Raw genomic sequence first — 23,589 nt, 5'->3', positions numbered from 1 at the left:
GACACGCACTTAAAAGTAGTATTAATGAGCAAAAAGATAGGCACCTATACGGGATTTAGTCTCAACGTGCACGTACAGCACGAGCGACCACCTTGTGGCTTGGTATTAGCGTAGCCCAGCTATATAATCTCAGAAGATCGCCGGGCGCCGCGCCGTCGTTTACGTGTTGCCCGCGCCAAGCGTTTCCACGCAAGTCCCGCTTTGGGGACCAGGGCGCTACCAGCGCCCAATAACGGGGGTTGGGGTTGGAGGGGAGTCGGAGTCGCGAGGGGTATTTTGTACTCCATTTGCGGGCGGCAGTGCTAGAACCGTAGTCCGGGTAGTCGGTAGGGCTTTGTAAGACGAGATTTTTGTTTTGTTTTGTTTTTTGTTTTCATTTTGATGATCACATAATAATAATAATATGATGTTTCTGATCACGCAGAGCGACGCCGTTGTCCAGTTGTGGTATAGATCGTAACACCCGAGTTCGCCCGAGTGCTGGTACAGTGCGTATATGTGCGTGTGTGTTTTATTTGGCTGGTTGCACACCGGAAGATGTTGAGAATTTGATTTTCGACCAACTCTGTGGTGTGTGATAACTGAGTAAAAATCAGCTGTCGTGGTCTTCGGCGAATAACTCATCGTAAAATAGGTAAGTGTATACTATAAGTAAATCTCATTACATAGATATTAATATTATTAAGAAGGCACTAAAACGTCAAAGTTGAAATACCATATTATCCAACTTGTTATTAGTAACAAAATCGTTTGAAACGACTATAACGAGGTCAACAATTAATTATTCTTAAGTAAATATTTCGAAGTATTGTTTTCATTCTCTACCGATTGCCAATAGTGAAATCGCCGAATTCTAGTTATGTTCATAATAATATATTCTAGTATTTGGTAATCTTAGTTTAATAAGAAACGTTTAGAAGTTATTAGGTAGATATTTCACTTACTTTATTATTATAAATAGATAAATAATTAAAATTTGGCATTATTATTTTTGTATTATGAAATGTAAAGAAATTTAACAAATTATAAATAGCATAAAATGTATAATTAATTGTTAATGAATAAAGACTGGGTATTGTATATTTATCTTTATGGTATAAAGTTAAGAAAGAAAAAACGTAAGGTACTTGAAAAGTATAAGGAATAGTTTTTTTTTTCAAATGTCATTAGTTGTGCATAATATTTATATTAATAACTATTTTACAACACTCCAATCAGCGTATCCAAATTTTTAGATAGGTATTGCATATTTTAAATTTAAATTAGATTATTTTAATATCTTGATGTAGAACAGTAGTTGGTACTCTTAAATTATAAATAATACAGTAGCGCAGTATATGTATTCATTTTCTTATTAATAAAAACACATAGATGAAAGTTTAATCTGTAGAATAACTATTATTGTGATACTTAGGATTTAGTTTTAAATCGATTAAGACCATATTTGGTGAAACAATATAAATATTATGGTTCACAGAAACCTCTTATAACGATTCAATGATTAATAATACCGATGGAGATAATAATAAGTGGCACTTTTATCCGTTATGTTGTCCTGACCGAAACTTTGTTGTAAAGATATGTGTACAATTTAGGATAATGTATTAACTGTAAGATGGTGGAACCCGGGGTTGAACCCATGTTTATCCCCGTTTAAACTTTTTTTTAAATAGTTTGTTTTTGAAAATCCATAAATATTGTTTTACATGATCATATTATTTATTTAATTTTGTACTATATCTTTTGTAATTATTAAGTTAAATTATTTTTTGTCTAAGAGAAAAAAATTAGACGGTCTGATTTTATAAACTATGTAAAAGTTAAATTGTTATTAATTTACATTTTGTAATCGTTTTGTTTTATTTTATATAATATCAATAAGAATTTCCAATTTTATTTATATTTGTGTCTATTAGTTTTTCAATTAATATTTTATAAGAAATTGATGAATTATTAAACATACTTTAAACATTTTTAGAAGAAACAAATCTACAAATTTAGTAATCTCAAAAGATAAAATTATACAAAAAGGCAAATATCATAGAAATGTATCAAAATAAAAAAATTTAATATAACAATCTAATTTGATTAAATTAGATTCTATAAAATTAGATATTTAGAAAATATGTTATTAACGGGATAAACACCGTGGGGCACTCTGTATTTTATATGGATTTTTTTTGGCAGCGATAAGGCAATAACACTTTGAGTGTTTGAAGACCGATTTATTGTGTTAACCAATATTGATATAACCAATTTGTCGTGCATTACCAACATTGTTATAACCAATTTTTACTCAAGTAACATTTTAGATTCTAAGTGAAGCGAGCAAAGTAATAGTTTTACGAATTTACGATGATGTTTTTATTACTTTATTTTTTTTCCATGAACATTTTTTCGATTTAAAGAAAACAGCGTTTAATTTCGTATGGAATGGAAAAAAATTTAGAAATCAAGTATCAATAGTACTCGAAGAGGTAATTTTTTAATTTTCTCGATAGCTTTTCGAAGCGTAAGAAAAAACTTTCGACGACAGTCATAGAATTAAAAAAAAGTCTGTTCCTGATTAAATTTTTTTAGAACCGTTAAAGTCATCGTTAACTGACCTCTGTTCAGAATAACTTTCGAATTCTATATTTACCATTACATTTATACCTAATATCACACACCTATTTATATACTACAGTGTTAAAGTGAGCGAATTCGAAATTTCGAATAATATCTGATCCTTATATATTGCCAAATTAAACAAAAACTATAATCAGTATAGATGAATGTTCCATTTATAAAGTTGTTGCTTAAAAGTCATTTTTAACTTACGTATAGGTAGAGTTTAAGATTAAGGCTTAATCAAAATGTAATTAATTTGCAGTATTTAATACAGTTTTCTAAAACTAAATGTTATCATTGATTATTTGTCTGATATTATTCAAAAAATGTATTTATAGAAAATAATATTAAAATCTACTTAAATAAACAATTGTAATTACTTAAATATGGATAAGTATTGTGCAAACGGTCCACCCCCTTGTACCACGCTGTGTACCTACTTATAAAATCTATATGTATACATAGTGTAATTCAATAAATTAATCTACTTCAAATTTGCCGTTTAATGTTTTGATACTACACAAAGTACCTACATTACAATACTTTTACTATCTATATTCTACATTATTTACACTCCTTAACAATAGTCAATAGTCAATACTATGTGTAAGCATAACAATATAATAATAATAAACAATGTACTAGTTGTACCTACATTTAAACTTGAGTTTCTTAAGACAAACACTATATCATAATTTGCTGTGGTATCTCCATGTTAACTTAAAATAAGTTATGTATAATTGTTATATTTAATTTTTGATTGCACTTAATTTTCAAATAAATCATATTATTATTCTTATACTAAATACATTAACTAATAGGTACCTACAGTAAATATGTAACATGATTTATGAGCTTTTATTTTATTGAATAATGCATGAACAATATTGGTAAATGGGTAGTATAATTATAAGTAACTTTCAATAATAAATAAAATATGCTAATACAATATTAGTGGGGTTGCCATACAATTATTTTTATACAATAAAGTTTGATTTCACAATAATTGTAATCCCGTTTTTTAATGGATCCTCAAGGAGATCAGGAGAGTTTTAAGATAACTATACTAACCTTTGCGATGTTTACAAGAGAAAACAATTATTTTGAATAATAGAGCTTTAAAAGGTACGTCAAAAAAATAGTTCAACAATTTTGATGGGATCGCTGTAATTGACAACTTGAATATGAAAAAAAATATAGATGACAATACAATTAATTGAAAGTTAATTGCTTGTGAGATTCTGTATGAAATCTTTTTGAAACTACAAATTGATTAATCTTAGTCATGTTTTTAAATGCGTTTATCGATTTTAACTTTCTTTCTTATTGTTTTATAATATTTTAAATTAAGAAAAATCAGAATATAAACGAAATAACAACGGACAAAAATTGAGTAATTTCTTTTCATGTTAATATTATGTCATAAAATAACAACTAGATGGAAACAGTTGTTATTCTTTTCTTTCTCAGATAAGTTTTTTAATTCTACGATTGTGTTTTGTATAGAACATTTACGGTAACTTTTCGGACGTGTCGATTTGTACACTTTAGTGTCAATGATAGTTTTGCGTTATTGAATTAATTCAATAGATTCGAAATTAATGTTAAGTATTTATATTTGTAGGACGGCTTAACAGAAAACTTCAATTCATGGAATGTGTTGGTTTTGCAATAGGCTTTTAGTTTTTTTCTTTTTCCGTGAACACTTTTTCGAGTAGTACCTAGTAGACATAGTAGCAAGGGCACCCATATGGGGGCAAGGGAGGGATATACCCTCCCCCCCTGGAAAATGTCAAAAATGTTTTAAAATTGTTTACTGTGATCAGAATCTATTTATTTATTTACGTACAGTTTAAAAAAAATTAGTTAAATGTATCAAAATTTATAATTTGTTAATGAAAAATTGGTTTATTTAGTTTGGCAAATTAGGTTATCAGCTATAAATAACAGATACGCTATGTATATGTGTGTGTGTGTAGAAACCTCCATAATATTTTATTTATGATTACAGATTTATATATAATTATAATTATATCCATATAATATGTAATAAGGAAATACGGAAACAGAATGGGTATTTTTATATATGCCATTGCCCGGCTGTCGGTACCCACTACCACCCAATACCTATTATCCAACGTATGATATTACTTAGTGTTATTGTAGAGTAATATAATGTTAAATTTTCTTAGTTTAAAAATAATAAATAATGTTCATTAGATATAAATAAAGGTATTATTTATAACTTTATAAGTATTGCAATATTAGTTTTATGATAACTAGAGAGTAGAGATTATAGTTGAAAATAGAAAAGTGAAAACCATTAAAAAAATAAATAAATTTATAAATTATAATTTAATAATTTAATATTTATTATTAAATTATAATATATTATAATAGATTGATAAATTAAAATGTTGTCCCTCCCCTTGAGAATTTTCTTATGGGCGCTCTTGCATATTAGTGATAAAAAATCCAATTTTTCTATATGTAGTCACAATTATTATTATTTACCAATCGGAAAATTAGAAAATATAAATATATATGCAAAAAAAAGTAATTATAAGGTGCCTTTAAATTTCTAATCTATAACTGTTGATGGGTTGCAATATGACTTTTCCATTTTTACACGTTTATAAGCATTAAAAAATCCCATTTATCAACAATTCTGAAATTTATAATACAGTGTTTACAAAGTTATAGATATAATACAGTACAATAATTGATAGTAAATATTGAATTATATTTGACAAGTGGACAATATTAAGACTTAATGCTTTGGATTGTGTTTATATATTAAAAAGGTAAAATAAAAGTTATAAGAAAAAAATTACTAGGGAAATTACAAGGTATTGCAAGTTCAATAGAAGCTATCAATAATAATATTATAATTTATGATGCACACTTGCATTGATATTTTCTCACAAATATTATTTTGAATTTGTCCATGTTTATATTTTAAAAATCGAATAAATGTTGTAGGTCAATGTTCATCTAAATATTTATTGATATGCATATTTTAATACTATTGAAGCATTATATAAAATGAATACTCGCATATTAAACAAATTATACAAATTATTTGTTTAGGTTTAGGTTAAAAAACAAAAAAGGTATCTAAAATTAAAAAATTTCATTATTATATTGTCATATTAAAAAATACTTAGGTACTTACATAATACATTTTTTAGTTTTATCATCGTGACTGTACATACATTTAGAAATATGAATACTAAGATGGTAAGAAAGCATTTTTATTAATACATTATATTCTTTTAAATATTCAAGTTACACATTTTTATAAAAGAACCGCTGTTTTACTATTGTGCATAGAAATTATTGTAATTTGGTCTTCTAGTAGTAGGTATACTCAAATATTCAATTATACAATTTTGATTATTTATTACTACTTGTATTACGCAAAAAATTGTATATGTATATATGTTATTAGCTGTTCAATTTAAAATTTATTGAAAAAATGAACAAAAAAAATTTCTAAAGAAAATTGTGTGTAAATATTTGCTGTAAAATTATACGAGAAAAAATTGGAGTAACTACTCAAACGAGAAAATAAAGAGGGTAAAATGTGATTATAAGTGCTCTTAGTTCATTTCAGTTCGCTATATCTTAAAATTAATTTTCCATTCGATTTGAAACTGTGTTCATCTGGTCCAATGTCTTAATTAAAATCAACATTGTGGAAAATTATGAATTCATTATTTTTTCTTTTAAATCTACACTTCTATAAAATCTATGAGGTTTGAATTTGATATAGTTTGAAGTCAAGCTTAAATGATGATTTTTTATTATACAATATTCATTATTCAACTATATAATTTTATGTTGTATTTGATTATAACTTATTACTTTATACTTAGTTGTAAAAAAAGTGTAATGCTAGCGTACATAATATAGTACCTAAGTATTTTTTCACTTTCACACTTTTTAGGTCACTGGTCAAAATAAATAAAAAAAAGGTATTTTTAGAAACTCCAATTTTCAATTTGAAATATTTTTCTTCCAAACCCCATTTGTTGTTAGAAATAAGACGTGTGGCTTAAAACTTTCATAATACACATAGAAATCGGGACTTCTAGGTAAGCATACCTACTCTAATTGGCTTTATTCTTTTTTTTCTATATATATATATACAATTTGAAAAACATGAAATTTATTAAGTTTACAAAAAAAATACCAAACGTATTATTTTATTATGGTATTAATATTAGCAAAATTGAGTTTTCTAAAAAAATAAATAAAAAAAAAGAAAAACAAGTAGGTACTGCTCCCTGTACAGTATGTTTTGAGTAGGCCACTGTACTGGATGTGTTAAATTTGAGTTAAATGATTTACCATTGAATAGAAAAAACGATTTAGAGCTGGCACCACCTGTCAGCCTATATCGCTAAGTATATTTCATAGTATAATTTTTAATTTTGCAATTAAAGTAATTTATTTTACGAATATTATTACGATAGATTTAATAAATATTTACCGAAAACATAGACTTTATTATCATTAAATTATTATGATTGAATACAACTATATTATATATAATTTATTGTTATTTGTTATTCACTTTTGGGTCAGTATCGGTAAAATAAAATATAATATAATATACGGTCAAATACGTAAATTTTTCAAGTCCCAACAAAAATCAGCAATGCATAGCAAATAACAACTTATAATGAACGTTGAATTAAATGTTCATGTTTTTTTAACCGAGTAAAAACATTTTTTTATTTAGACATGTACAATTTGCAGAGTAAAAATTTAAAAAAAACCATACATTTCACACTTTTATAAATAATTCAAAAAGAGTAAATATAGTTTGAAAATTATACCACGACGTGTAGAAAATTATAATATTTTAAACATTTTGTGGCATTGTCAAGTACCTTCGCTTATTTGTTTTTGAATAGTACTGTGACAAAATAAGAAAATCGTTATTTTATGTGGGAATATCAGATTTCGTCAAAATGTATACTTCAGACGAATCATGAGACTTTTTACGGGAGAGAGGGAATCGTTGGTTGGCCCTAGGGGAGGATGTCACTCGCCAAATGCGTAAGCTGCTGGTGGGCCACGTGGGCTTATCGGTTTCGACGGTGGTGGAAGCGAGGGGAAGTGTTATTCCGTCTGTCCACGATGAGGCAACTAGCCACTTAGACGGTGTTACGGCACATCCACTCAAACATCAAACAAACTGCGAAATTTAGGAAGGATGGACGACTTTGATAGTATATTAATTGTCGGGAACTAAATTGTCGCATGTTGCGACTGTCACAACCCGTTGCAAACTTAACAGCTCCGGCAGTCGAACATTGGTTTTCGTCTACTGGAAATCAGGAAATCAGTGTGATTAGCACTCTGTTGTCCCCTGTTTCATCTTACTCTGTCGTACACTGTTCAGCTCTTCGACGAACGTCGACGCGGTCATGGCAGCCCGTCACGTCGATCGTCGGGTTAAGGCCAAACTCATTTGTAGGGTTCAACAAATCTTGCACGAAACTTATCTCTTTTTAACGAGAGAAATAAATAGTAAAGCGAAGTACAATATTATTTAGTCCGAATTTGTTGTGAACGGTTTTGTTGAACGGTAATGCAGATAAAACTAAAGTTTTATGCCATTTTTCAGCTGGAGATTTTGTATTCTTGATGTTATTACATTCTTAATCGAGTAGTATTTAAAAATAAAATAAAAATCGTTTTGGAGTTTATAATATTCATTTCGAATAAGACGGTTTTAAAATAGTAGTTGCCATGTTTATATTATTTATAATAATAATTTATCAATGTTATATACTTATATATGCAACATGTGAACATCGTGATTTAATTAAAATGAACTAAATTTTTTAGCTTATATAATAATATGAAATATAGAATTTTTGTAGATACTTAATATTTAATGATATTTTTTTAAAAAGAATTTTCTTAAAATTAGTACGAATAGTAATTATTCTTCTTTTAAAAAAATTTCTGAAATTTTTTCATATTATTGACTTAAACAGTTATTTTGTTTTAACTCTCCACGCGGTTTTTGATTAATTGTTACAAGAATTTTAAATGTTTTGGTCGATAAAATAACAGGAGTGTCAGTTAAGTTGAGACCATAACGTTTTATACGGCACCACTTTATAGATAGGCTCAGAGTTGTTTTTTAGATTCAATAGTTTATGTTATAATCGAAAAACACATTCACACGCCTCCAATGGTTAGTGACTCACCAAATTCCTGTTTTGTATTTTGTTCAAAAAATTTTTGTCGATATATCTTGGTAGTTTGTGATATAATAATATGATAATAACGTCAAGGTCTGGTAAAAGTAGAGTCTTCGTAGATAATATACTACTATACAGGCTACAGCTGTAGTGATTCATTAGTTGTTTCATCTGATTGTTTGTTTTTCCATTATCTCAATATGGGCGAGACCCATTAGAAAGTGATTTATTTATTAATTTTTCGTTTCATCAACTACGTTATGTGCATTATGGATAACTTTGTTTGTATTTTGTGGTGTTTATGGTATTTTTTATGTGCCGATAATAATATGCTAAGCAAGTAGTTCGAAATTACTATTATCTCGAGTTGAATTTCTTTGGTATTTAAATTGCTTTAGATAAACCATATAGCCTCTGCTGAAAAGCACTAAAATACGTCTTATGTTGTTGGTTCAATATTTGATGGTGTTATGATCATTTATCACCGAAATCCCCATTAATTCTATGGTCTTGAATGTGTCCGAAGTCCATATAAATAAATGTCACTAGAATTTTCATATTTATTATAAAGTAGTTCTAGAAACTAAATGTTTTTAGTCGTATATAGGACTCACTGTATTTTATGTGTTCTATAACTCAAAGCTTATTATCTGAGTGTGCAATTGCATGATTTAATTTTGAACTATTGATTATCACTTAATTAGTTTTTGGTGGTTATTATCTATGTATTAACTACTTATTGTTTTAAATATAGACTAAAATGTTATGTATAAATATATATAAATATAATTTGCTTTAAAAAAAAAATGTAAAAATTCATATTCGATGCCAATCATACAGAATGATAACAGATCACCGTGACAGCTATATATTGTAAGTAAACAAATGTTATTTAGTAACCAGTGTCCAGAAGTATTTAATTACTAATTACCAATTAGTATACATGTTATCATTTTGTTGGTATAAAAAATGGATTTTTATATTTGAATTGTACTAACTGCTTCCGAAATCGTTATACAACTCTTATTCAAATACATATTTCGTATTTAGTACGAACCTTCTACTTTTGAAATACATACTTTGTAAATGCTTAAGTTCCACTTGGTAAGAGGTAAATAGTCAGTTTAATGAATTTTAGGAGCGATTCAAATTTGGTTTAGATTTTGAACTTTATGTGGAATAGATTGGTTTTACCATAATGATGATTTAAAAAAAAATATATAAATTTCTGTGAATACACTTGGAATGGATCGAAAGGAGTTTTAAAAATTTCAGTTTCGATGTACAAAGGAATAATATGTCTTTTTTCGATCTACTAAGTGATTGTTTCGCTTAGCAGGAGAAATTACAATCGAAGAGATGCAGAAATAGAGAAATATAAATGCATGGTTTTAATCAAACTCTCCATAGAATAATTGTTTGAATGCGCTAATTGAGTCACCAAACAACATTCGTAAGACGGCTGGGGCCGAAAATTCCAATAATCTTTTTCAGAGTTTATTTTATATTATTTTCAATAAGAAAATTAACATATTATAAATGTATTCTTTTTACAGCTTATAAATTTTGATTAAAAACTTCAGAAAGTTTGTTTATAATCCTGTCCACGCTTCTTATACTTTTCAGTTTTCACTTCACATTATATTATGGTACCGTTAGGACTTTATAAGACACATAGAGCAATTTTCGTTACATACAATTAAAACTGTTTTTTTTTTGTGATTCTAATTGACACTATGACATAATCAAACAATAACATTATGTGTAGGTGCCGTAAAACAAAATATGATAACAGATATTGGAGAGGAACTTTATTTGCTTATTTTTTTTTTTAAACTTAATTTCTTACAAAAAAATGTTTCTAGTTCCTTATGGGCCGCAATAAAAAAACTAGGGCCGAGGCCCGGAGTAAAAGAAATTAGAAATCGTTTTTTTTTATTTATATTAATAGGTACAGTTATACTTATTAGGTACCAATAGCTAATAAACTAACATACATTTTATTCGTTCGAATGTTCCTGGTATAATAATCATATCAAATAACAACTTATTAAACAATATAGTATAAGTTCGTATATCATATATCATTATTATAGCTACATTTTATTATTTAAAATAATAGTAAGTTAAAACTTTCAAAATTATATTTTTTAAGGAGTTAATATAATATATAGTGTCCCTGCCCCTGCGTACACTTTTTTATTTTAACAAGAACAACTTTTATTTGTTGTACTTAGCAATATTCATTGTATAAACAATATAAGTTTGTTGTAATCTTTCAATTAAAAACAATGTATTTATTTTAACTTCTCATTATTTGTTGAATATGAAATAAATGGCATTTAGACAATTATTATGATACTAATATTATTATGTTTACCATTTGTAAAAATTGTGAACCACAATTTAAGTTAACGATAGGTAATCGTTAAAATACAAGAAACGAGTTTCATCTTCTTCATATAATATTGTAATTCCAATTATTAGTGATTCAATATTTCAAACGAAATAATATTTTATAATACTTTTAAATGTTTAATCTCAAAACCTTTGTTTAACCTACTTTACAATTGTGAGTTTACATCCAATACAATGTTTTTAGGTAGTAACCGCATTACTAATCGTATTGATTATATGCTGGATGCAGATCAATATTGTTAAGCATGTTTTTGATACAAATAACACCACACCGTATAAGGTTGAGATTTATATAATTTATTAAAAGCAATTTTATTCACCTATTCTCATTATATAATATATCTATACTAGGTAACGTTTGTTTTTGTACATTGACATAATATTATTGTTTGTCTTATAATTTCTTTTGCTTGATGAAATAACCAAATACATTTTAAATAAAACAACTTTTTTTTTTAAATTGAAATATTTTTCATGGAAGAAATATATTTACATTAGTACAAGTGTACTACAACCATATTATAAATCGGGTTATTTTCTTTTGAGTCATCCAACATTTAGGAAATTAATTTCTGCAGTGGTGGTGAACGGGATAACAAATTTTCAAATTTCCAAATTTGCTGATTGACTATACTCATTGGTTTGATATATTATTATTGTTAAGTTGTAAGTGAAAAACCTGAGTTTGTTTACATTGCCGAAAAAAAATTTTAAAAAAATTTTGGTGACAGACGCGAGCCACCTTCGGTAAAGGAAAAAATATATTGTGTTGCCATGTCTGTCAATCGTTGTACTATTGGTTTACCAGTACGTTGGGAATTATTAGAACAAAAGTATAATCTCGTTTTTATTTATTTGAAGTTATAACTTATATTTGGTCGACAGGGTCATAATTGTATCACCATAGTTGTTAACACAGCAAGTATAATAATTTTGAATTTCCCTTTGTCTTATAATATTTGTATAATAATAATAAGTAATAAATTAATTACAATTTAAAATGTTATTTTTTTACTTATTATTCCGGTACAAACTTAATATTTTATCGGTTGAATGGCTTTGAAAGAAGTTGTACTTCATTGTGCATACTCATAATAGGCACATTTTTTTTAGATGTGTAGTATACTTACCATAGTATCTTGCGATAAAATTTTATCCACAAGGCAAACAATAATCGGTTTATATTTTACTCACACAACAAATATTAAAATAGGTATAAATTATATTAATTATGCGCTAACCAGGTGCGCAGATGCTAGGTAAAGGCTATGGTAACTGAAGCCTTTAGATAATATTTCAAAGATACTTTAATCGTTTATTTTATATCAGTTAATTTGACTAAAAAAGAAAATATGTGATACTTTAGTCCCTATAACAGTTTGTTCCGACAATATTTTATACATGTTATTATGGTTTATCATTTTTTAAAACTCGAGTGTTTCATTTATATTTATATGACTTCAGCTATTGTAAGTATTTTTAAGCCAGCTCATCCTCCCTTTAATTTCTAGATACCCTTTTGGTCCACATTACCCCTCGTATTATTTTAATGCTGTACGTTTAGTACGCTATTCCTTATAAGTATACAAACTCTGATAATATTGTGCGATTCAGGAGAGGTTTTATCCGCACACTTTCAGACACACTCATGTAGTTTAAATGATGGTTTTTACGGTTGATTACGTACCGCGTGGCGAGAAAGTCGATTTTTGATCTTTAATTTGTTGTGGTCTATTATACCGTTTGTATTTAGCACAATATATATATAATATATCATTATATAAGTGGATAAATGAAGTAGTACAATATATACTTGTGGAAGTCTTATTGTAATAATTCCCGACGACGTAGTTATAATCGTTGTTTCACGACTTTGAACTTTTGAAGTTGAATTCGTCTGAACGGAACGAGGCTTTGTTGGCTAATACCCGAGTGTGCTGATTTCGTTGCGGTTTCTGCAGATTGACTGAATGCATTTCCCGATATTATTTGAAAGTTAAACGAAGCTCACCGTAACACCCGCAGACGTTACGGAGTGAAGGAACCGATTTTCCCATTTTCACATAATTTAAATCGCACACGGAAACGGAAAATCATGGTCGGCCACCTGCTAGTAGATACACGACACTGCGTAAAGGGATCAGCAGTGATACAATATGTGAGAAATAATCATTGGGATCATAAAAATTGTCATCAAAATTTTTGAGTGGTGGTGTAAAAAAAAATAAAAATAGTTCAAAACGATTAAAGATAATAATAATATATTATTATTGTACTTGAGATGGTTTTGGAAGAGACCGTTTAATATTATGTTAAATTAATAGAAGTGATAAACATAAACTTTAAAACGCTTCGTCGTCTTACGCATAATGTTCACAGATCTACATAATATTATTCATCGGTTTATTATTTTAGTTGCGTTCGGTATCTGCGAGTCTACGGTGTCTCTTTATACAACGAGTTATCGCACAGTATAGTAATCGCTTCCAATTATCAACCCATTCTCGTTACCTACGACTCTTTGTCTTTGTAACTACTTAGTACCTCTAGTGGGTGGTTTAAATGAGTTTAGGTGTACTATAATAGTTCCGGATATACCTATATATAAACTATAAAGTCATTATAACCCACCCACTAAAACAGTTCTAGCCGTTGCCAAAATTGTGCAATGTGTTCGTTTTCATTAATAAATAATTATACTTTGTAAACTTTAAACGGCTCTGAGTTGTCTTTGACAAGCCAACACTTTTATCACCTAATTCATATCATAAGCCACCCAATTAAATTACCAATAAGACGTATTTAAAGGATAATAATAAATTAGCTATATTATAAGATATTGTTTTTAATTGTTATATATGTTACGTCCTGTGGTCGATGGGGTATACTCCGTATGGCATAATATTTTACTTTAAATTAAAAATATCTTTGAAATCAACCAAATGTAGGTTGACCTACCTACGTTGTTTATAGAATACCACAGTGCCCTGATTCTCTGTGATTTGTGAACGGGGCACAAATTGTAAATATTGTATGGACTAATAAATAAATTTCTGTGATAAATTTAATAATACGCTTACTGGCACAGCTAGTGAAGGGTAACTTAATAGAAATAGTTAGGGCTATAACCCGACACGAAATAAAAATCATTTATTATTTATATATTTAGTATCGGGTAGTTGCTGTAGGTTTATTACATAGGTAAGTAACATTGTCTACCTACTACTCGGAATTCTAATATTTATTATCTACCTACTCAACTGTTTGCTTCCATAATATTATAAAATAATTTTTTAACTGTGTTTATATTATTATGGGTTTAAATTATTATTAATATTAGTATATCATGTTTGTTTCAGGTAATACAATTTTGAAAATTCGTGTAGTGATAAATCAACTAAAAACTAAATACTATGAATTCAAACCAATACCTAGTCTGGTAAGTTTTAAAATATTTTTAAGGACTTATCATAATCAAAAAATTTTCTATAAAATATTAAAATGTATTCTTCTCATTTGGTAAATTGGATACTAAATTGTTCAATACAATATTATGGTCGTCGTTACATAATATTATGTTTCTAACAAAACACAACAATATTTGCTAAATGTGTGTCTATATGTATGTCATTTATGTCGGCCCAAACGACTGGACCGATTCTTATGACATTTTCAGTGTGTGTTTGAGTGGTTCCCTGGATGAAATTCAAAATTTTCCTCGTCCAACCCGGGGAGGTGCTCAAACAGGGTTTTTTGAGATTTACGAGGGACATTTTTACCTTTAAATGATGGTTGCTATAGGAGAAATATAAATATATTTAGTAGAAATTAGTACTTTTTTTTGTTTATTGGTTGCCATTGGATAATTTGGTAGATCAAGTATAAGCATGCAAATCGAATTTCCGGACGTTGTCTATCAAGGTTTAAGAGCTGCACTTATGGTCGCTCATCGGCGTGTCCGCAATAAAAATAAAAAAATAAAAATAAGACATATTATTCACGTAGACCTAACCATAGTTATGAATTCTATATCCTAACATATTATTGTTTATTATTTCATCTTTATGGATTAATCGTACAATAAGCCAAGGATTTCAAAGTATGCGTGTTCATTAATCAGAACAATCCTTAATAATCTGTCAAAAAAGTATAAGTTACGTTATCAAATCGGAAAAATAAATTTAAAAATATAAAAGCTGGCAAGGCTACAATAACTGAGTAATGGGCATTCGCTTCATTACTCACCTGGGCACAGCTCGGTGTTGCATTATTAATCTATGAATTTAAAATCAGTATTATAAATTTATAAATATATTATGAAATAGTGAATAACAAAACGTTTTGAGCAAGCGAAGTGTTATTTATCTATACACCTCCCAATGATTATTTTTATTTTAAGCTTTTTGATCTTAATACTTCTTGTTATCTGATCCATTTATAACAATTATTATACACTAGGCGTGTACACACATCAAAGTTATTTCAAAGGTAGATAACAGTCGACTGGTATATTTCATAATTTACATATTTGTATGAATGAATGATTAAAATGATTAGATTCTACTGGTTAGCGATGTATAAGACATTTCTATTATCAATTTTTATCATACTTAAATACATAATAAATTAATAGCTATACCAATTTCGTATAAGCTTATATTATTATGGTTTTACTGTTTAGGATTTTGATATAAAATATTGGTGGGAATAACCATTTGGTTTTTACAAAGTGGTTGCAATAACGATATGTTTTATAATAGTTCCTTAGAACAAATTGCAGGATCGCATAGTATATCGTCTGGGCAAAAATAAAAAAGTTATTTATTTTTCTTACTAAATATATTTATTTTGAAACATAAATATTTTTGAAGTTATGTAGTAACTTGCTGTTATAAACACATTTGCACATTTGTGTGGACAATTATAATATACAGTAAACATGTAAATTAGATAGTATAAGACAAAATTGTTAACATTTAAACATTTAAATTTAATTTGTAACAGATTTATTCGGGAAACATCATGCATACCTACATTTAATTTATTTTATTTGTGTATTTACTATAGAGTATTTCTTCTTAAAAATATCCTTTATATGCCTTAATGATAAATTATGCCCAAGTCTTATTTATATTTTATTACACCTGTATTATATACTTCGGCGAGAACGAAAAAAGATCGATGGTAGAAAAGAATGAGTATTTTTTTGTTTAACGATGCGTGTTAAAGGTGATATCACAGTTAAATATATATATATTTTTATTTTAAAAGTCTAGACTGTGCGTTTGTGTAAAAATAATTCAAATAGTTTCTGTGATAAGTTTTGAAATACGTATTGTGCATGGTACATGCATAGTTGACAAATTAATACAAACGGGCATTTTGCAATAGTTAGAATTAGTTCATAAATTATGTATTAATGAACAGTAGTATAACATGCTTTAATCTAATAAGGATTAATTACATAACGTCCTATAATAAACACAATATTGTGTTATTATATTAACCTAACTCCTAAGTCATTAGAAGGTACACAATAGTTTAATAGTAATTATTGGTTAATTTCTGTGTCCATAACATATATATATATATAGACATGGCCATGCAAACTTTTGATTTGATTAAAAGTATTTGGTTGAAGAGCTTTCGTTTTATTACATATTGATTTTTTTACTCTAGTATAATAGTATAGATATAAATATTTTTAATTACTTTAAAAGTAGCTAAAATATAAAATAATTTTACTACCAAAACCTGATATTTCTGAATCACGCATAAATTATATAGTTTTTATTGTGATGAAGTTAGAGTGACTTATAATATCAATTCATATCTGAAAGAATGGAATACAAATTGCATTAAATAATTAATAAGTATTTAGTAAAGCCTTATAGATATATTAATGAAATGTCTTCAACATAATTCATTTTATTTGTAATTTATTTATTTATATATACTTTCCTTTCCATTTAGCTTATTAATATTATTAATAACTATTGCAGTAATATCTTAAAATTAGTTTATTTAATTTATGCTTTTATTAATACATATACCCTATCTTTGTTTTAATCGAATTTATAAAAATTATTACACGGTTTAAAATAAAAATTCTAAAAATAAAATATTAATACTTGGGGAATATATATAATATTTAAATATTCATTGGATTTACAAAGTATTGAGATGAAAAATTGGTTCTTTTCAAGGTCTTATAACTGTTTCTATTTAATGATAACTCATCTTTCATACTTTTCTTGATTTTTTATTACCTTCTTATATTTGGCTACTCTCACTGCAACTGTGGGATTTGTGCTCGGATTATCTTAATATTCTGCAATACTATGATGCATTTTTACTATTGTACTAACTTGGGCAGTCGTACCACTAGAGATAAGTTAAAGTTTTATATGTGAATAGTTTTTTAATAATTATTTAAAACTATATTACATATTATTTTAAACATTCAATTTTTTGTATTTTTTCATCAATAATAGGGACCTATTGGTGTAATTAACAATGAGCTCGAATTTACTTTAGGCACAAAATTCGTTAGCTTAACATTATAAGTTGAGAAAATATTTTTATAAATATTTTTTTCATTTATTTATATCATTATAAAAACTGATAGGTTTTTTTTTGAATTTTGGATAATATGAAAACGAGATAGAATGATCAACGAAAATATACTCACGTGTTACGATAGGTACGTCGTACGATTTAATTTATATATATATTATATTTTTTTTTTTTTCAATTTTATATTATCAATTTTTTTAATGGAATTATATTTCTCTACCAGTCAACCACTTTGTTACTGCCGTTCGCCATTTGTATTCCAATAAATATAAACCGAATAAAATAATTTGGAAATAACACAATTTTGCAATTTACGAGTTTCTTTATTGACCAGTGCCCGAAGTATTAGGTTATATTCTGATAGTGACGTGATAATAATGAATTTGTTCAATATATAATGCTTAGGTAATATACAATAATTATATAATATGATCTAGATAGGGTGCACTAGTGGTATCAATTTAATTTATTAACAAAATAATGTTTTTTATAAAGCATTAATATTATTTAATTTTGTTGAAACATTTCAATATGGATTATCATTTTCATAATGATAAAATTGTGTATTATGATTTTTGTATTAAACTTTAAATAATAAATATTATTTTAAACGAAATGGGTACTCAAAAATATTCATGTGACATTCTCAAAGTTCTGAAACTATGTCTTGATGGTACTTTAAAAATGTCATTTATCACTGTTCTTAGTATTTTATATTTTCATACATCTATAAGCATATAAAAAAGCTACTTATGGTCATTCATTTTGAAGAAAAAATATCAGCCGCCAATATTTTAACAAAAATCTGTTAACAAGTATCATTTTCGAATGAGGTGATTTATAATTTATATCGATTGAATTTAACGAACTTAATGAAGTTATTATAATAATATGTACTTTATTTGTATTAATATCAGGTCCAACTATTAAATATTTATTATTTATTGAAAACTAAAACAAAGAATTGTATTAAATTACTCAAGTATATATAAATATAAATATAAATATATAAACTGACTAAAAAGTTTTTCCTTTAACTAAATCGAGTTACCAGCTAGTTATAAAATAATTTATAATTTAATTGCTACTAGACTGTGTAATTTATACTAAACGTGTATATCAAAGCAAACATTTTATTATTGTACCTATTTTTAGCTCATTTATTTTAATTTTATTTAACATGACAGGTGGAATCCGAATTAAAATACAGTACAGTGTTATGTATTTGAATTTTGCAAAAATATATATAATATGATGTAAGATATAAGTATACTATATAGGATAAAGAAGAAAAACAAGTTTGGACTTTAGTTAAAACAACATAATCATTTAAAGTAGGTAAAGAAGGTGTTTAGATTGAACAACATCATACAGTGTATGAGAGGTTAATTATTTTGGTAATATGTAAACCATAAGGGTACATTGAACGGGACAACGGGTATGGTTCACAGTAACACTGAAGTTAAAGTGTAGATGGAGAAAAGGAGCTACAGAGGCTCAAGTAGGAAAATCTAGATAGAAAATAAACTAGCTAGTTGGACAATATGAAGAATTCAGGAATGTATAGTCAATGAAAATTTTTTTAGCATTCGTAGGAGAGTCAACATCATAGTCCTAAAAAGTTGTGTCAAAATCAAAGGCAGTCATAAACTTAATACTATAACAGTATAACTTGGGTAGTTGGCTTTACGAAAATTGTAGAATGAATGTGAGTCATTAAACAGTGCTAAATTACCAGGGAATATAACAAGAGGATGATAAATGTTAGTGAGTTGATAATTACTATGGTTTTGAATATTGCATGTTTTATAAAAATATATGCCATCTGTTCCTATCTAATATAATCTATATATACCATAATAACAAAACATAAGATATTATGAGTTATCATGCAATATTAACGCTGACATTTTTTTGAGTTGTTAAGTAAATATTTTAATAGTGTGACTTATTTTTTGAAGTGAAACTTCTTTTCGGAAGTTGGTACGCCGCAAATTAATGCGGAACGCTTAGTGTTAAGAAACGTCATGATATTTCAGAAATTCACTTTTCCACGAAAACAATTTCATGGAAGAAATACCTTTGTATTGGTACAACAACCATATAAATCCAATTTTTTTTTTTCTGAATTGTAATAAATTTGTTAGTTATTTTCTGCGGTGTCAAAACTGGATTTAAAATTTTTAAATGGCTGCCATGAACAATTTCAATTGGACTTGTCTGGTTGTTGCAAAGACCCCTTATTATTAAATTGATATTTGTTATAATATTGTTGTCTATGCCTATTGCCTCTATGTACATATTGAGGTAAGTGTTATTTTATTATTATTGTTATGTTACAAGTGAAACATAATGCAGTTTGTTTACATTAACGAAAAAAAATTAAATCAATTTTGTATACGTCCGCCGTTGGCAAAGCAAAAATATTGTGTCTATCAATATTGTTGTATTGCCGGTATACTAGTTGCGAATTATATGAACAAAATTATGATCTTATTTTTATTTATTTTAAGTTATAGCTTATAGGTCGATAGGGTTATATCGTACCACCATTGTTGCCCACACAAGTCTGATAATTTTAAATTTCCCTTTGTCTTATTTTTGTATAATAATAAAAGGTGATAAATTAATTTAAATTGATAATATTATTATTTACTTTATTTCGATACAAACCTTACGTTTAGTTGAACCTGATATCGGTTGAATGACTTTGAAAGAAGTTTCACATCAGCGCGTGGCACGTACCTACTAATTTTTTATTTTGCTTCACTTTTACTGAAATTGTTGATTAAATAATTATTATAGTGGTGCGAATTTTTCGATAGTTTTATTTGCCAAATGATTGCAAATAAAGGTAAATAAATAATATAGTATAAATAATATTTATATTTGGCGAAAACATATAAAATTGAATGATTCTGTTTTTTATTGAATATTGACGATATCAATAATTGCGCAATAAAATTTAGAAAATAAAATCAGATATTATATTTTATTCATAGTAGTCATGAATTGATAAACTATTCGGAAATATTAGGTGAAAATCGGGTGTCTAAGTGTATAATGGTAGTCAGGTGTTAAAATGTATCAACAAAAAAAAAAAAAAACAAGTTTCCTTTATTATCACAAAAGAACTATCAGGGCACGCAAAACACTTGTTTTTTATTTTGCGTACTTTTTTTTGCATTCATTTTGAAAAACATACTTTTACACTAGACAGGCTTGAATTAATGGCTGCTTTTAGTAGCACTGGAGCCTATGATCGTGTCATTTATATTGGTTGGGTTGGGTTCTAAGGGAAATTGAGCGACTTTTACCGTTGACGTCATTAGTTTTGAACACCAAACTTCTTATGGTCTCATCAAACTATGGAACTTATGAAAATCGAATAATTTTATACTTTTGTTGAATTTATAAATTTTGACGATAACCATCTAATTTATGAACTTTTGGGTACATGAAACGCATTATATTACAATCAAGTCACACAAATACACAATAGTATATTACTACCTATATATATAAGGTATTTTTCTTTGATAAAACTGTAGGGATGAGCAAAATACATTTAAAAATGTAACCTAAAACTATAATGTCAGTGTTTTAATTTTACTGGGAATTTGAACAATTTAATATGGCATATTAATATACTATATCGTTTAGTCGTTCATTTTAGAGTTACATGGTATTTTATTAATTGTTAAAAAAAAATGTTATGTATAATTAAGTGTTATTTTTTTTTGTACCACTTTTTGTTTTTTATATTTGTGTAGTACCTAGTAATATGTGTATGGCGTGTAGTTATTTATCCCCTTTCGGTTCTGTATTCAAAACCTTCAAATGTAATAATTTAATATCATTAAAAAAATAAATAATTTATTGAAATATTCGAATTATATTTCTATACACTATTTTTTAAGACAAAACACCGATTATAAAGCCACCTATAAGTTATGTTTCATTTTTTTAGAATAATAATTGTGATTCATAAAATTTGAATATACGATTTATTATAATTGTTGTACTCATTAATAAATACGTTATAAATATACTTATCATAAGTGTATAATATTTTCTCATACAGTTTCAAATAATTTTTAATTTTTGGATATAAATATTATATAATAAAATATTTTAAAGTTTTGTTAGTGAAAATAGTTGTTATTAGATAAATATAATATTTTTTCGAGTATAAAAAGTTCAAATCACCTCGCTAAAATTCTCACGCGATACAGTACAAAAACTAACAATGAACCGAATATAGTTTATATAATATGTGTATGGTACCTTATAATAATATACTGAATATTCCATGTAAAGATATATCAAACTTTATTACCTACCAACACTTTTTTTCTAAGCTAACCTTACCAACCAAGCGGCAAGCCTAAACATATTTTTTCCATTATTGCAAAGTCATTTGATTTGTCCTTGAGTATATGAATTCGTATAGGGTTTTCTTTATTTTTTAACAAATAGTAAACTTATTACATAAATTCATCACACCCGATGATAAATCAAACATTTTGAAATGGATCTTGAATATTTAAAAAATATCAACTATATAATATTCATTGTTGAGAGTTGAAAGTTACAAAAGTACACTTTTCAAAATTATAATAATATTTACAGATGACGGGGTATACCAATTATTTGTTCAATATAATATAAATCAACCTCTTTATTGCACTTGTTCCTTGCCAGATATTTATGTATTTTCTAAATTCAACTGTAAACATTTATTGATAATTATCACTAATTATTATTTTAATAACTATTTATTTATTTATTCAACATTTTAATGTTGAATGAGATCATGATAATATGACACGTTATGCAAGTTATATAAATCAACGTATCTATTTCAAGTCCACATTTTGTAATGCTTTATAATATTCTTTGAGAAATACATTTTTATGTACCTATTTAAAATCACGTTATGCATAATCAGTGTGAACCATAAATTTAATTTTAAGTATACAGCATATTGTATACCTACACCTATTCTCCTCTAATATCACAAATGTACAAAACACATTACATTATTGTTTATGTCTGCTGATGACGTCGCTTTAAAGGTATCTCTACTGTAAACGGTAACTAATGATTTTCCACTCGTTTAAAGGATAAAATAATACGTTCAATTTAACATAAAAATATGTTTCTTATATAGTAGGACTTCTATTGTGCTCTTAAGGTGAACAAACAAAGAATAACTTATATCTTATTGATAACATTTCAAACATTTTGTAAAACTCTTTCAAGTGATATTGTGGTCTGTGTTTACAATCATTTTGTATTCAAGGGCTGCAAACAATTCGTTCAAACAATTTTCTTGAATATTTTGTCTTCAAGCATTGATAAAGTTGAATAGCATCGTTCTTATTTTATTTTTGATTACAGTTTATCTCCATAACCTGTTATACAAATACCTATCAAACTAAAATATTAAATGCATTACGAGCGACGTATTCGTATGTTTAAAATAAGTACGTTCCTATACTTTTCATTAGTTGTGGTGTCTAACATTACATAGGTACTCGAGAGTATAAATATTTAACGCTGTGAAATATTATTCACCGTTTACCTCAGATATGTAAGCTAAAAACCAATTGTAATAATTCTAAATCAGTTTTGTATCACAATATAGGTGGGCATATATAAAAATATTAAGATGTAGGAATTAATAATACATTAGTTTATATTTCAAATGGTAAAATATGACTGAGTTGATTATGGGTCTAATACCTTAGTATGATCA

At 27.0% G+C, this 23,589-nt stretch overlaps 1 protein-coding gene across 2 annotated transcripts in view; it reads left to right on the top strand.

Moving 5' to 3' along the window:
* The first annotated feature begins 304 nt into the window (after positions 1-304).
* Positions 305-23,589, top strand: part of LOC111027755 (cationic amino acid transporter 2) — a 98,296-nt gene continuing 75,011 nt past the window's right edge. The window contains exons 1-2 of one of the 2 annotated variants that reach the window (XM_022306172.1): positions 305-634; positions 14,612-14,691. The gene's annotated coding sequence lies outside the window, so the exon portion shown is untranslated. The remainder of the gene's footprint in view (positions 635-14,611; positions 14,692-23,589) is intronic. The other variant, XM_022306171.1, reaches the window with a different exon arrangement.

This window comes from Myzus persicae, unplaced genomic scaffold, assembly GCF_001856785.1.
Source record: "Myzus persicae strain clone G006 unplaced genomic scaffold, MPER_G0061.0, whole genome shotgun sequence".
Classification (NCBI taxonomy): domain Eukaryota; kingdom Metazoa; phylum Arthropoda; class Insecta; order Hemiptera; family Aphididae; genus Myzus; species Myzus persicae.
The sequence above is the reverse complement of the archived record's forward strand: the minus strand, read 5'-3'. Positions and strand labels throughout refer to the sequence as shown.